The sequence below is a fragment of the Corvus cornix genome, chromosome 20, assembly GCF_000738735.6.
Source record: "Corvus cornix cornix isolate S_Up_H32 chromosome 20, ASM73873v5, whole genome shotgun sequence".
Lineage (NCBI taxonomy): Eukaryota > Metazoa > Chordata > Aves > Passeriformes > Corvidae > Corvus > Corvus cornix.
Genome location: NC_046349.1, coordinates 5227827 through 5243006, shown reverse-complemented (window position 1 = coordinate 5243006; position 15180 = coordinate 5227827). Strand labels below are relative to the sequence as shown.

The 15180-nt window shown below is 41.2% G+C and overlaps 1 protein-coding gene across 1 annotated transcript in view; it reads right to left on the bottom strand.

The window, feature by feature from the left end:
• TOP1 (DNA topoisomerase I) overlaps positions 1-15180 on the bottom strand; it is a 66646-nt gene that overhangs the window by 37850 nt on the left and 13616 nt on the right. The gene's annotated exons all lie outside the window — the stretch shown is intronic.

The following is a 15180-nucleotide window of genomic DNA, read 5'->3' as shown; positions in this document are numbered from 1 at the left end:
CCTGGCTTCCTATGCCTCCTAAGCATTCTTGCTGAATACACAGAAAGGATATAGGAACAAAGCATAAAGCTGAGGCGTTAGGCCTGTTGAATTCCAAAATTTAAGATTTCTGCTTCCGCAAGTCTTTAATCTTGACAAAGCATCCCTCCCTTCTCTGAATTAAAACCATTTTATTCTTATCCCCAACAGTACATACTGTGACAAGCAGAAAGCAAGGAAAATGGGGAGTAATGGCAGAAGATGAAAAGAAAGGGTGAAAAGAAGAGGAGCGAGAATTCTCTCCTCCTGCTTCTCTATCACAGGACACATTTACCTCCCTCCGATAGCAGCCCCACCAAGAAAATCCAACCTGACAGCTGTAATGAGCTGTGTTGGTGGTCACCCACCTACACAGGTCAGGGCTGGTCCCAATTATGCGACAGGTCAGAAATGGGAGTTGGCACTCAAGTGACTCTATGGGAAAACAGTAATTTTACTGCTATCAGTTCCTACTCTGAGTGACACTTCCCATCCTCAGTGACAACTGTGCTGTACAATGAAGTCCTTTAAAGCACCAAGGCAATGAATTCAGCAGACAAAAAGAGCAACATAGTAGAATTGTAAATAAAGCCATTTACAAGCATTTTTTTACAAGTATATTAAAAAGAAGCTGAGGCGGAACTAGCACCTCAAAACCACCTCAAAAGGCCATTTACAGTCAAGGTCAGTGTGATGGGAGGAATGTGTGCAATACCCGAAGACTCCCCCCAGGTTTTGTTTTTACATGCTACTCAAAAGTAACCAAAGTTAAGCAGATTCTTCAGCAAACCTAAAAGCTGTGCTGACTTTGGCAACTGTTTTTCAGATACCAGTGCTAGAATTTCCACCAAAGATCTTGGATGTAAGGTATTAATGCTTAATTAATTGTAAAGATGCTACCATGCCTCTAAAAAGAATCCTATCCCTGCACTAAGAATAGGAAACTGCAACAAAAGGATTTTGTGACTTTCACAGTCACATGGCAAATGCACTGCAGAGCCAGGAACAAAACCTCATCCTCCTGACTCCAAGTCTTTCGCCACAAATTCATTTTTCTCCTTAAATGACACCAGCTCTTATAACCTCAACATTCAAATGGATTTAGAAGAAACATTCCCACAGAACATGATTTTAACCTCCTGCTTTCTGTAACTTCAGGGTTTGCTTTCAGACACCTGCAGAAAGACAACATAAATCAACGTGGGAATGCTGACATTCAAGCCTCCAAGTTCTGCACCTTTCCTCCATCCTCCTGAACTAGGCGATGTTTCCTAGTGCTCTGGCATACACAGTACACCATTTCAATCACAGGACTTAGTTTTCTGTGTTTTGATACACAGGCACGTGGCAGGTTATGTGGAACATTTGGTGTTACAGCACAAAGCACCCAAGAGTTTTTGAGTACCTAAAGAGCAAAATCTCTTTCGCAGCAGGCAGAGTCTGCAGGCATCTCTCGCAAACTGTGTGGGGACTGGACACCCACACGCTCTGAACTGCAGAGAAGCAATTTCTCTGAGCCCTTCTTCCCACCAGGACAACACACATTTCACTGGCAAAAATGTTTTCGCAGTGCGTTTCACACTTATGATTCTTCAGTTCAGCCAGGAGCTGGAAGCTCTGGCTGTTTGCAAACTGCCTGGGGTTTATTCCACAGAGGGTTTACTCACTGATTCCCACAGCCCCGGCTGCAGCAAACAGCAGCTATTTACACTTGATGAATAGGTAAATTGCGAGAGAAACCAGCGTGATGCTGTACACAGAGCTAAGTACAGTCACTGTATAGCACACACACAATCAATTTTTCCTATCGACCAATCAATGGAAAACGTGTGTGACTGTGCTCGGTGCTACTCTCTTTAAGAACTTAGAGCCACGCAATGACTTTTCTCCAAGAAAAGCAGGAAACAGAACAGTTTACCTTGATCACCAGATTTCATTGCAGCTAAATTGTGCTTTACAGCTGAAATTAATATTTACTCTTGGAAAGCAGTTCCAGGAATATACCCTAGAAGTGCTGGAGCTGGGTATCTGTTTCCTCAACCCTTGGCTGTACTTACAATGATTTGGTATTTTCAGACAATTAAAAGCAGGTACTGCAGCAAAAAAAACCCACAAAAGCTTGACCAGTTAAACTAGCTCTGCTTGCTAGGATTTGTTGCCAGACAGCTTTTCTTTACTGTCTACTAAGGGACTGCTAACAGGAACGTCTTCCACAGAGCTGTTCTGGCTCAAAGGCTGGGGAACGACAGGTCCCACGCATGGCTCAAAAGGAGAAGACAAAAGATGTCAAGGTAGAGCTACCTGGTGTCTCTCAATATGAACAACACTTCAAATTTAGTGCTTCCATGGAGGTCTACCTCCCAGCCATATCTCCTAAGGATTAAATTATTCTGGAATATTTGCCTAGTATTCAAACTCCACGGTGCTGCTTTCTGACACAATGGCATGAGGCAGGTTAAGAATGAAGACTTCAAAAGAGTTTATTAAATAGTCTTGAACTGACATATGCATGTCCTCAGAAGGCATTAAAGCTCTTGGTCTTTCTTTTTTTGTTGAGGGTGGAACTGGATGAAATTCAGGAGACTGGGTCATTAAAAAGCACAGGATTCTTTTTTTTGGCATTGTACACAAAAATGCTTTGTTCCAGACTGGCTTTATCTAGGGGTCCAAGCCAATGGTTATTTGGTGGCTGACATGAAACAAGTTAAAGCCATTTCACTCCCATTTGTGTAGCCACTTCCCCAGAACCAGTGCAGCGTCACCTCCGACTGAACTACACAGGCAACAGGTGAACGAGTTGGGAACGGGGCCACCTCACTCCAAGCCTCATCAGCACACAGGCAATCAATGGGAAGTGCTCCTGTCTGTAATGTATCATCCTCGATATATTTAGCATATTGATTCCTAGAAGAATCTTCCAGCCTCCAGTAACTCTCTCCCAGCTTGCTGCCAATTAGCAGTTGACTAAGGCCAGCCTCACATCAGCTATGGAAAGAGGTCTGACATTATCACACATTCAGATTTGTTTCCTGCCTTTTATGTCTTCCATTAAGTATGTCTGTTCCCTCTAACACTAAACAAGGAGATAAATACTATTCTTTCTCCAAGACCATTAGCAAAATCCACTGTCTACTGTGAGCAAAGTTTAAACCCCCAAAAGCTTGTGTGATATTTAAATATTTCTGAAAATGCAAAGTCTCTCTCTTCAGCACAAGGTTACAGCGGGGACAGGGGTTATGCTCACTGGGCAAGGATCCATTACCCCTGAGGCTTTCCCTTCAGTATCCTCTAACCCAAACAGAGCTTTTGGCATCTCTTCTGTTCTAGAAAGCTTGATGTCTCTGGCACTGGATCTCTGTCTGTTAATGCTGAGCCTGGTATGTCTCCAAAAGATTACCACAGTCCCTGTACTATTCTTGCCATTCCCCTGTACCTCAAACAAATCACGAGCAGCTCTGCATTTTTGTAGGGTTGATTCATCTTTTAACTCTGTTAGATTACAAGGACGCTGATTTAAGGATGGGAAATTCTAAGCACTTTTGGTCTGTGGCTCTGTGTTGTTCCCCCCTCCGCCTTCGCTCCAGCGCTGAGTCCCTGGGGAAAGGCTGAGTCATAACCCTATTTGCAATACTTGTATATGTGTCTGCCTGGAACAGGGCAGTTTTACTCTTTATCCAGGAACGGAGCTGTAAAAGGTCAGGCATCTCCAACTGCAGCATGGCAAGAACAGGGATGAAGTCAAAGAAAGCCTCCTCCAGCAGGCTGTTGTCACCTGCAGAGTCCCAACAGACGGCAAAGGTGAGCGGTCCCCTTTCATAACAAGGACAACCCTTGGCTTAATTAGTCTGCTGACAAAACAATTATGTGGGACTGTGATGTTTTAATTCATGAGCCAAATTCATTTGCCTCAAAACCACTTCTGAACACCTGTCTCTGCACAACTCCCAAAATACTACTTACATGTCACAATCAAGGGAAGTCAGGCTACTTCCTACATTAATATTTCAGTTTTGACAGCAACTTTTCTAATAAAATACTGAAATCCGAGAGGGGCGTAAGCTCTTGTATGCCCAACCAGTACAGCTGTCAAGAGAGTAGTGTTGGCACATGATACAGGATGCTACAGATGCCATTTTATCCCACTCCCACCACCCACTTTTATTTCTCTTCCATCATTTTGCATTAGAATTTTTTTTTTTTTAAAGAACAGAGGAAAAAGATGTGAGCACAATCTGGCTCCTTCTAATTTTTCCCCAATTAAGTGAGGTAGCTGGCAAATTAACACCTGGTAACCTCAATTTCTGGTCAACAGTAGCTTTTCCAGATAAATATTAGCCTTTCAGATTTGCTGTCTTTCTGTTCACCTTCTTCTAAGTTTTTGTGGGCACAATCTGAATAGCTCATTAACCTGCTTACAGAGAGGTTTCTTTGTTCTTTTAAAATGTTTTACTAGATTCTATGGACAAGGACTTTTTGTATTTTCCTTCTGGTTCCAGAAACATCCCAATTTCTTTTCCTCTTGCTAGAAATACCTCTGATGCTTGTGTTTAATCTGCTTGAAGCATCATCTCAATACTTCTCTACATTGATGTCCAGAAAGGTGATTTAAGCTTTCTGGATTCCTGGGATTGCAATCTGTGCCCAAAATCTGAGGACACAGCATGAAAAATCCATCTTGTTACCAACTAAGGAAAACATTTTTAACTTCTTGTTATTCCAGTAACACTTCTACTTCAGATGAGTGGCCGAAATTTCTGCCCTGAGTTAAATGCAGTGCCTCAGTGTTAGTTACGTGTTACAAGAGAAGCAAACGGGCTCTCAAGGATTTCAGGATCACTGGTGTGTACGAGTACAGGGCTCTCTCTTGTACTCAACTTGAAGCATGAGCAAGAAACCCTTTGCTATTGGCAGAGAGGAAACCAGCAGGGTCTTTTCAGCCTCTCTGGAAAGTAGAAGAGAGTCTTAAAAAACACTTCTCCAGTTCCACTGCTAAATTATGCAGCTGAAAGTGAGGTAACTCTAACACTGGATTAGGTTCAAAAGCCGGTCAAGTTCAAATACTTCCTGTCACTGGAGAAATCATCAGTCCCTTCATGTAAGACCACGTATTCCACAGCAGCCTCTTTACTAGTTAGGCTGAATTCTTCTCACTGGTTGTGATGCAACAGTAAGCAAAGCTTAAAGTCTCTTTATTATTGTCTAAATGAAAGGATTTTACTGATTTGTTCCCTCCCCTGCAGGCTCTCCTTTTAAGCATGCATCTTAAAATGCAGATTATCAGAAAAAGGTGTCTTACTTTCAAGCTTGGTTTTTTTTTTTTTACCATTTATTTTGTCAAATCATATTACTTTTAGAGTTTTAATTTCTTACATTTTGTATATAAAGGCTACTATTAAAATGACCGCAGTTTAGTTGATGAAATGATGCCAGAAAGGGTTATGAATGTTCAAACATGTGAATGTAGTCCAAGGTGTCTAAAATATTATTCATGTTCCTGGCAAAGAACACATACTTTTGCCCTTGGCATCTGACCAGAATGGTCTAGTGTTGCAGTAACTTTTACAATATACAGATACCAGCAAGCAGAAAGAGTGTAACATTCAGTCATTATCCAAGATCTTTAACACAGATAGTGACGGGGTTATAGTACATTACCTAAACAGGCAATGTAATCCCATGTGCAAAGGTCACTCTATGAGGTGCTGGTCAATTTATAAATCGTGCCTGAGAAAGCAAACATGGTGCAGTTAAAAAGCCCCATTTGCAGGCCCTGTGTGGCTCAGAGTAACCACCATATGGAGAACGTGGCATGGTCTGAGGCACAGGGACCCTCAAACAGGTTTTAACTCTGGACAAGTCATCTGACTTTACGTGTTCTGATTTAACAACTTTAAACCCATGTACAATAATCCCACCAAAGTAATCTGGAAGACATCTAAACTTTTCTAAAATATTTGTATTCCAGTTAGAGGAAGTCACATTATGGTCACGGTGTTCCAGTAATCAATTAAACAGCATTTCTGGAATTTATTTAAATGGATTGACATTGCTGTAGCTCAGAAAAGAGAGAAGAAAAGCTCCCGGACAGAAATCAGAACTGCAGGTAGGTATGGGAGACAATGCTTTTCCCAATAAAGCAAGGCAGACAAAGAAAACCAAAGTGTACATATGAAAGGTACAGCAACTGAAAAACCTCTCTACACAGCTACACGTGTCAAGAGCAGAAAATCATACCCAGCAGGCACTGTTCAGAGAGATGACGGTATTGTGGATGATACACTGGAGTAGAAAACCATAATCTAAAATAAACTTCCCATGTGAAACTGGCTATGTCACTTACTGGCCCTATTTACACAACTACAGAATACACATAAAACATTTGTCCTGGAAAAGTATTGCAGGTCTGTTTGCTGTGCTGGTTTATTTCTGCAATAACTCACTGCAAAACATTTGGAATACTGAAATGAGAGTGACTGAAACAGCGAAACCACCACTTGAGTCTCCCATAACCTAAGTCTGAAATTCAATAGCAGAAGCAGTATCTGGGGTTTCAGTCAAAAAAGAAACTACCATGATACTGAAGCAAGACTGTCTGCCTTCTGCTTCCTCATTTCATAATGCCACACTTAATGGCAAAGATACACATTTCAAACACAACTTGACACAAAACCTTTTACCAGTGTTTATAAAGATACCTCCACAATCTACATTGCTACAGAAATCAAAATCCTTAAAATCCTTCTTGAAGTCAAATTCAAATGAAATAAGTTACTGTGCTATCACAGGGTTATTTCACTTCAGGTGCCTCACTGGGTCAGGTACAGCAGCTCAGGGATGCTGACACTTCAGCACTTCACTGTTTCCCTCCACAAACCAGATAAAATCTGAATTTTATAGTTTACTGCAAAACAACTAAACTAACTGTGACTAAGCACAAGTGGAATATACAAAGCAGATCTTTACTGTGAAGCTTAGATCTGCAGCCATTCATTTTCCAATCTTACACGAAATAGAAGAAAAAAGGTCGTGAAAACTCAAAAAGGGAGTCTGGAGAAGTACAGCAGAACAACCCAACAGTTTTTCCTTTCTAGGGCAGGAACTTCATTACTAAAAGTAAAACTCTGCCAGAGAGCATTCTTCCTTTTTCTAAGGGCTCAAATGAAGAAATACAGCACAACTGAATCGATTTGAGTCCATTTATTTCCCAGACTATATTTACTCTGAGACAAAACCCGTTTTGGGCTGAGCCAGAATTGACCACATCACACTGCAACCAGTTCTGCCAAAGCTTGAAAACTTAGTACTTTTGTAGATAGTATAGAAAGAGAGTAAAACCAATGACCTCACAACCCTTCTCCACACTTCAGCAGTTACTTGAGGCAAAAGATACTCCAGGGCCAGACAGATATTATGTCTTTTTCCTTAAAAGGACCGGTCTGGGAAACTTGGCTTTAGAACAAGACAGACCCCTTAGTTACTGCATTCTTCATTAATCTTGTAATTTGAAGGGCCAGTATTCCTTGCTTTTGAATAGAGGGAAAAGAAGAAACCAATGGAATGACTTGGTGATGACTCTTGACAGGAGAATGAAGACAGATGGATAGAGAAAAGAATTGTCTCCAGTCATTCTCAGTCCTTTAGAACAGCTCCACCAACTTCTCAAGAAGTTCCCCTACGCTCCAGTAAAGTTTTAGTATGCAAGCAAGGATATCACACAGCTTGTTAAAACCACAAAGTCTGCAAAGCAAGATCAACGCACCTTTTCCTCCACTGAAACCTCAGGACAACTTCAATCTAAGGAAGAGAGGTAAAACAACGTGACAGCACTGCTAACAGGGACAGCACATGGAGGCCACAGGACAAAGCAAACTGGGGTGTACACTTGTCCATACACCCCAAATATTAAAAGCTTATCAGGGAGACATTAAGGATGCCAGAAAAAAAACCTGACTGATAACTCCTATTTTGTGTGACTGGAGCCTCTGGGACATGAAGTTAACCTGAAGCAAATGTCACTGCTGGCATTTCATCAGTCTCACCCAGACTGCAGAGGCTTGGGAGGTAAAGCACGACATGCTGTAAGAGCCTCTTCAGAAAGAGGACAGACACTCTTAGTGCACGTTTTGAGCCCTTCTTCAAGTTTTTTTTCAGCCACACTGGATTAATTGCTTATTTTCTGTGCACCTCATTTTTTCACCTGCTGGGGAAATAGCTAATACTCTGTGGGTAATTAATGCTTAAGTAATTGAGATAGCTGTGTGGCATACAGGGATGCTGACCTTAAGAAACTGCTACACTACAGGCATTTTGCAACAAAACAACTAATGGTGTAGACAGAAGCAGCAAGTTTAATGACTTGTCAGCACCTTTTACGTGGCCTTTTCTCAAAGAGGTGGCACGTTCACATACACCTGCTCCACAGCAGATCTTAGCTGCTGTGTAACAAATGCATAAAATCACTGCAAGTAAAATTGCAGGAGACAATATTACAAAAAGGAACGAGTCCAAGGAAGCCTTATAAAGCATGAAAATACATGTTTGATCAGTACAGAAAGGCTAAATTAATAGTTGCTTCTTACACATGCCAAAGGGCTCCCAACCGAGAGGCAACAATGAAGTTTCAATCCATTATTTGCATTCAAAAACAAAAAAGTTCCATGTGAACAGAAACATGTGTTTCCAGGGATTCCCAAGATGTAAAACATTCTCCTGTAATTGTATAAATAAGAGTCAGAGACTGAAACCCATTAGTATGTTTCCACTAACAAAGCAGAATAAAACAGAACAGCAAATTAAAACTTCAGGGAAATGACCAGCGTCAGCGAACAGCTTAAAATGCTGCTGTGCTGGCACGAAGAGAGGAGAGTCCAGAGTAGACTCCTAAGGAAACAAGAGCAAACCCATTCTTGTCCCTAGTGGTATTTATTCTTATAAGGCTACACTCTTATGAGTGAAGTACTTATTTTCCATTGCCTCCTCCATTCAGAACTGGAGTTCCTTGCCTTTCCTTACCGGGCTAGAAATAGTTTCAGCAATTTTTTCCTATGGCTTTATGAGTCTACAACCACATGAACAAACAAAGCTCTGCACTGCATGTCCATCTTTTAAAAAAGAAGCAAAACTAAGACACACTTTTGCCTCAAAATTTAACAGCCACAGCTGACACTCTTGCACATCAGGAGGCCGGGACAAGGCCGAGAGTGGGATCTAAAGAGAACAAGAAGGATCTAGCAGTAACAAGTCTGATTGCAGTTACCTCTCAGGTTTCAAAAGCTTTACACTCATTGTAGCTCTATCTGCATCCCCATTTGCTAATACACAAATATACAGGACTGGGATCCCAAAGGACTTACAGGTATATAAAGTGATTGTGGCTGAGCACAAACAGCTGTTACAAATCGACAGGGAAGGAAAAGGTTTTGATAAAGTAGTTGTTAAAAGCAGGTTCCTTGTGGATTTTAGGTCTACTAATACTAAAAACTTTTACTACACCATCTAATCTCAGGCTTTTGTAAATTCTCCCCCGTTTCTTCCCTATTGTGCAAAACACAGTTAACATAACCAGCACGGCAGCACAGATGGACTCGCCAGGAAAGCCTGGACAATTGTTCACAAACCAGTCTGGCATCCAGGGGTGTAAAACTAGCTTAAAATTATGAAAGAAGGTAAAATTTCAGGGCATTCAAATAGATAATGCAAGGGGGACTAATCCTATTTTCACAGTCAGAAAGACACCAACCTTTAGCACAGATCCACAGCTTAGTGCACAAACTGTCACGCGGTGCTGTCACACAAAATCTTTTCTCAGGAAGAGACAAAGGGAGGGATGTACCCACCGCACCGAGGGACGTATGTGCCGGAGACAGAGACAAAACGAACTGCCCAGGGTCACCCACGAGTTGCTGAGGAGAAAGAACCAGGGGCACTTGCCTCTGGAGAACCAGGGCAGAAGGCGAGCAAACAGGGCAATCCCAACATTTACAGCCCTGTTTAGACTTCGGAGCTATCAGGGACTGCAGGAGATAACCTGTCCCTTACTTCAACGTTATCTAAAGCAAACCCCTTATTTTATTAACCCTTATTTTTCTGGTTAGCAAGAATCTTCCTTTATGAGCTCTTGGCTAACCATTTGGGCTGCAGAGTTTTTGGGACAACACATTACTCTTCATCAATCCCTTCTCATGTGCAAGCCAGGTGGACTGAAACACCAAGTGCATGTACACCAGAGGCACTTTAACTCTTTGGTTGCTTCTGAGCTCAGAAAACCTCAGCCTGTGCTCAGCTCCAGCACAAGAATCAAGCCCAGACCTCCAGTAAGGCATGCAGTGACAGTGCTGCTGCCTCATTGGAGACACAGGTAGGTGAGAGCTGAATCACCTTTGGGAGATTTTTGGCAAAGAACTGCCCCAGGAACAGCCCTGAGAGTTACTTCAACAGACTGGGTCAAGAGCAAAGAGAATCTTTTGGTGCAATCTGTCACAACTTCACACTGCAGACAAGAGAACTTCATGTTCTGTACACCATCCACAGACTGAGTCAGTGCCCCCAGCACAAGCTCCTTCCGCCTCCAAATGCTCTTTATACCATCATTAGACTGGAAAGGTGCAAACAGCACAATTTGTGATGCAAAGGCAACAGCTGATTACTGCACGCAAACTTACAAGGTGAACCAGGAGAAAACAGGGGCAAACAACTACAATTCCTAGTCCTTACAGATGATAACAGAGACTTCAGCCACATTTAAAAAAGAGGGTGACATTACTTTGAGGCATAAGTTTAAAAACCGTAGTAGATAACAAGAAGACTGCTGTGTTGTCAAGAGTAATTACCCTGCGATGATGTCAACTAGAAAAACATTTTCTCTCGCTGGCTGTGTAAATCACTACTGTACTTGGACTCATGGAAAAGAATTTCTTGTAAAGACTACCTGAAATCCTGACACGTCCTCAGCACAAGAGTGATGTCCCAGGAGCAGCTCACACAGAGCCTGTATTCACACTGACACCACACAAGGACAGGGCTGGTGTGTTTGACTCTCCTGGGTTTAATCCAGAACAAGAGCTCTCCCCAAGGAAAAATTTAACAAATCAGGGGGAAAAAAAAACACAGTCACATTGAACTGCCTCTGCTGCAGCAGTGGATGGCCAGCCTGTGTCAGCAGCCACGATCACACAGTTTATACACATGGGAGTGGTACACGCTCAGCGTCCTCAGGGAGAGGCTCTAATGGCATTTGCTCAAAGCCTTTTATTAACCATCCCTTGACAACTCCGTGTGGCTTTGGCCAGTGCTGGTCTTCTGCTTGCTGTAGGGAGGAAAGACTTCAGAGGCAGCACCCTTGGGAACAAGCCTCTGCAATGCTTGGTTTTAGAGTGTAAATTGAATGCACAACACAAAAAAAAGTGGCTGGCAGAAGATTTAAATCACCTCTGCCAAGCAGTACCACTTGCTTTATGCACTGGAATCAGATTATTCTCCTACTACTTGTTTAGTATCATTCCTATTAAGCTGAACTGAATGGAGTAGCATAGCCAAAATCTTAGAAGAAGTTTGTTTCAGAAGACCAAGAACTTACTTTTATTACACTTAAGCTGGTTCCTCTGTAGAAGCAACTGCCACACTGATCCCAGCTGGGTTTTTTGGCTGGGTTTTGTTTTGGGGCTTTTTTTCATCCTATCTACAATGATTCCTTTAAAGTGTAGGGCTGCACTGAACGGATTTCTGATTTCATGTCTGATTTCACCTCTGCCCCCATTGTGGGTGAGTTAATTGATCACTCACCCACAAGAGGCCAATTCCAGCAGTGTCTAGAAGCATTTCATCACCAGAGTCTGCCTTGCCACAAGTCCCGTTATCAAGTCAAGGGAGGGAATGCAATTCCCCTGTCTTAAGTGGATTTTACCACAATTAGCATTCAATAAGAAATCTGATTCCAGCTAAAACACACAAGAAAGTAAGCAAAAGGTAAATGTTTAATGACAGTTGAGATTTCTGCACTTCTTTACTCCTGAGTCTTCTGAAGGAAGGGAAAGAGGACACAGAAAGAAGGATCAGCAGAGCAGTGTAGGACAGAGCAGCTTTAAAGTAAGACTATGATTGCAGTATTTTAATAAGTACAGCTCCTAGATATGGTGCACTAAACTGGAAGTCTTCAATTTACAAAATGTTACTTTAAGTCACTGATTTTAATCTCTTCATGCAGCTGTAATCTATTTATTATGTTAAATCCAGGCCAAATCTCCCTAGTTGACAACTGTTACATCACACCACTACAGATACCTGAATATAAAACATAACCTATTGACACAGTATAAAAGGCTGTGGCTACATTATTATGCATGATACACTCCTAACTTCTTCAATTAAAAAACTCCATGCAATGTATTATCAGTTTGGTAAGGTTTTTTGGTAGGGTTTTGTTTGCTTTTTTTTTTTTTTTTTTTTTTTTAAAAAAAAAAACCTAATAGCTGGCATCTCTTCATGGAACACACAACCAACATTTTCAGATACCACGCCATGAATAACTCAAATCTGCCTTGAATAAGACATGAAGGAGAGGAAACATTTATGTAATTTGTTTCCCATCTAAAAGAAAGCAAGCATAGTCCTTAAAAACTGAACTGAATCAATTCTGGTTACCTTGTGCCTTAATTTTCAGAGCAGTCCTTTCTTTACCTATATATAACAAGGTGTGGAAACAGTTTTCTCTTTTTAGCTTTCAAATGCCTTCCACTACCACAGTCACTAAATCAGCTGTTTAAACCAAAGGGAATAGGTTGCAGGTGCAAAGTGCCATCACAAGTTCATTTATCACTACACTTCAAACTCCAAGTGCTTAGCTAAAGGCTCCCCATCATATCAGAGCTTCTGCTTTACAACTACTGCAACATAATCACATTCTCTACTTTTTATGTTTTCTGAACATGGAACCTAATATTATTTATATAATTTTAAAAGGTCGATTGGTGAGAGAAGTAGAAACATGCTTGAAAAAGGATGAGCACTACAGAAGCGACCATTAAGATTCAAGACTGTGTTATTCCTCTTTAATATAACCTAAAGTGAGTACCCAAGTTATATAGCTTATTTTCAGAGGTATTCCAATGCATTAGGAAATATTTATTTCCACTTGATTATCTGACAGCAGAAATAGGCAAAGGAAACAAGATGAACATCAAAACTGTTTACAATCTCATAATTTATGCCTGAATGATTCAGCTGTAAGGCTATGAAATATTTTTAAGTTTCTTGGCTGCCAGTTTTATATATGTTGAGACCATTTTTTTAAAAGTTATTATGATTCTTACTGGAGTCAAAATTAAATCACTACATCTATTAAAATTTATTATCAATTTTACATGAAGGACTAATACCAGCGTGGAAGCTGCAGCCACTCCAGCTGATTTAGCAGTTTGCTCCTACACAAAGAGCCCAGAGCAGCAGCTGTACCATTCCCTCCTACCCTGATTTTCCAAGTATTTCAAGCCTGTGCTAGACAAAACCACATCTGGGAATGAGAGCACTATCCAGGTATCCAGCAGAGAGCAAGGCTCACTCTCCTCTGAGCAAGTACAGCTTTACCCAGGAGTGCAAAGCAGCCCCAGCAGTTTCTGAAACTGCAATACCCAAATACATTTAATCTGAGTTTCCATGCATTTCAGGAACATTATTCTGCAAGTTTTAAAGTGTTCCAAGTTATTTTTGAACTAACAATTATCCTATTTCCTGTACTCCCGTCTCCAGCAGACCAGGGAAAACTTGCGCTTTTCCTGTGGTCACAACTGCAACCTGTGATCACCTTTTACTTGATCCTATCAGATGTAAAAAGGCTCCAACAATGAAAACCTAGAGCCTTTTGCTTTCATTAATGGACTGTGTAATACTAAACAGAGCCCATCAGTGGGGAAAACTACATGACAAGTAGCCCTAACACCAGAAGAAAGTAACGGTGAATAACCTATTCTGAAAATTACAAACAACATGAGATACTTAGCTTCACATGCCACTCTCAAAACTAAGCAGCTGCTCCAGCAGATCAAGATACTCCTGAAAAAAGGGTTTAATAAAATCGAGAATTAAGTAACAGCTTGTAACAGGAATACTTTTCTTCTTGTAATGCCGGACTAAATACCCCAAATTTGTTGGATACAATGTAAGTTCAACCTGGTTTCCTAAGAGCATGTTTGTGCGTCTAAGAGGCGGAGCAGCGCAGCAGTCTCTGCTGAAGAAATGATCTACGACCAGAGAAACAGTCCAGCATTAGGTTTTCACAATAAGAGACTTTAGAGCATGAGTTACTTGAGATCAAAATACAAAACAAGACATTTTCGGTCACTGCAGTCTCTGTGACAAGTAGTGGAATCGTGTCACACTTCACAGTAAGACAGCTATCCTGATAGAGAAACTGCAATTTTCCTTTTTAAGTGAAAGCTATAAGCACAGACAAGTAAAACAAGGAGATAATTTGCTAAGACCAAGCATGATATGCTAAAAAAAAAAAAATCTAACTTTGCTACTATGTAAAGTCTACATTAAGGTCAAGCCCAGAATTTGTTCCGTAAGAGGCTGCTTTGTGAACTACGTGCATGTCTGATGTACAAGGATAATTCTGGGTGGATTAAGTGCAAGGGAAAACTGCAGTGACCTACAGGAAGGAAACATCTTCTGACTCTTGGTGTACAAAGAAGCCTGACAACTGAAGTCTGTGCCTTTTTGGCGTAGCAATCTCCCCAAGTAATTTGATCTGAACGTAACTAAACCCATTCAGATGACAGGATCTGGGAAATCACATACCTGCAGTTACAAAGTGCTAACCACACCACCTACAGAGTCTATCTGAATACCTGGCAGTGATGGGGAGGAGACAGTTAAGATTTAAGAAAGAGCTTGAGCTTACAGGATGAGGAACTGAGCAAGCAAATGGCTCCACCTTCAGAACCAGAAATAACAGATCTGTGACAAACCTAGAAATGACACAAATCTGCACTAAACTTCATGGATGCTTAGAAGAAAGCCCTTCTGAACACTATATCTTTCTTGAACTGAAAACCAGTGGAAAAACTTACTTTTCCAGCCTCTGAAGCTACTATGATAAAAATTACCATTATACTTGTTTGTAGTCGATGTACTACAATCATTTCTAAATACTTCTCTTAGTATTGG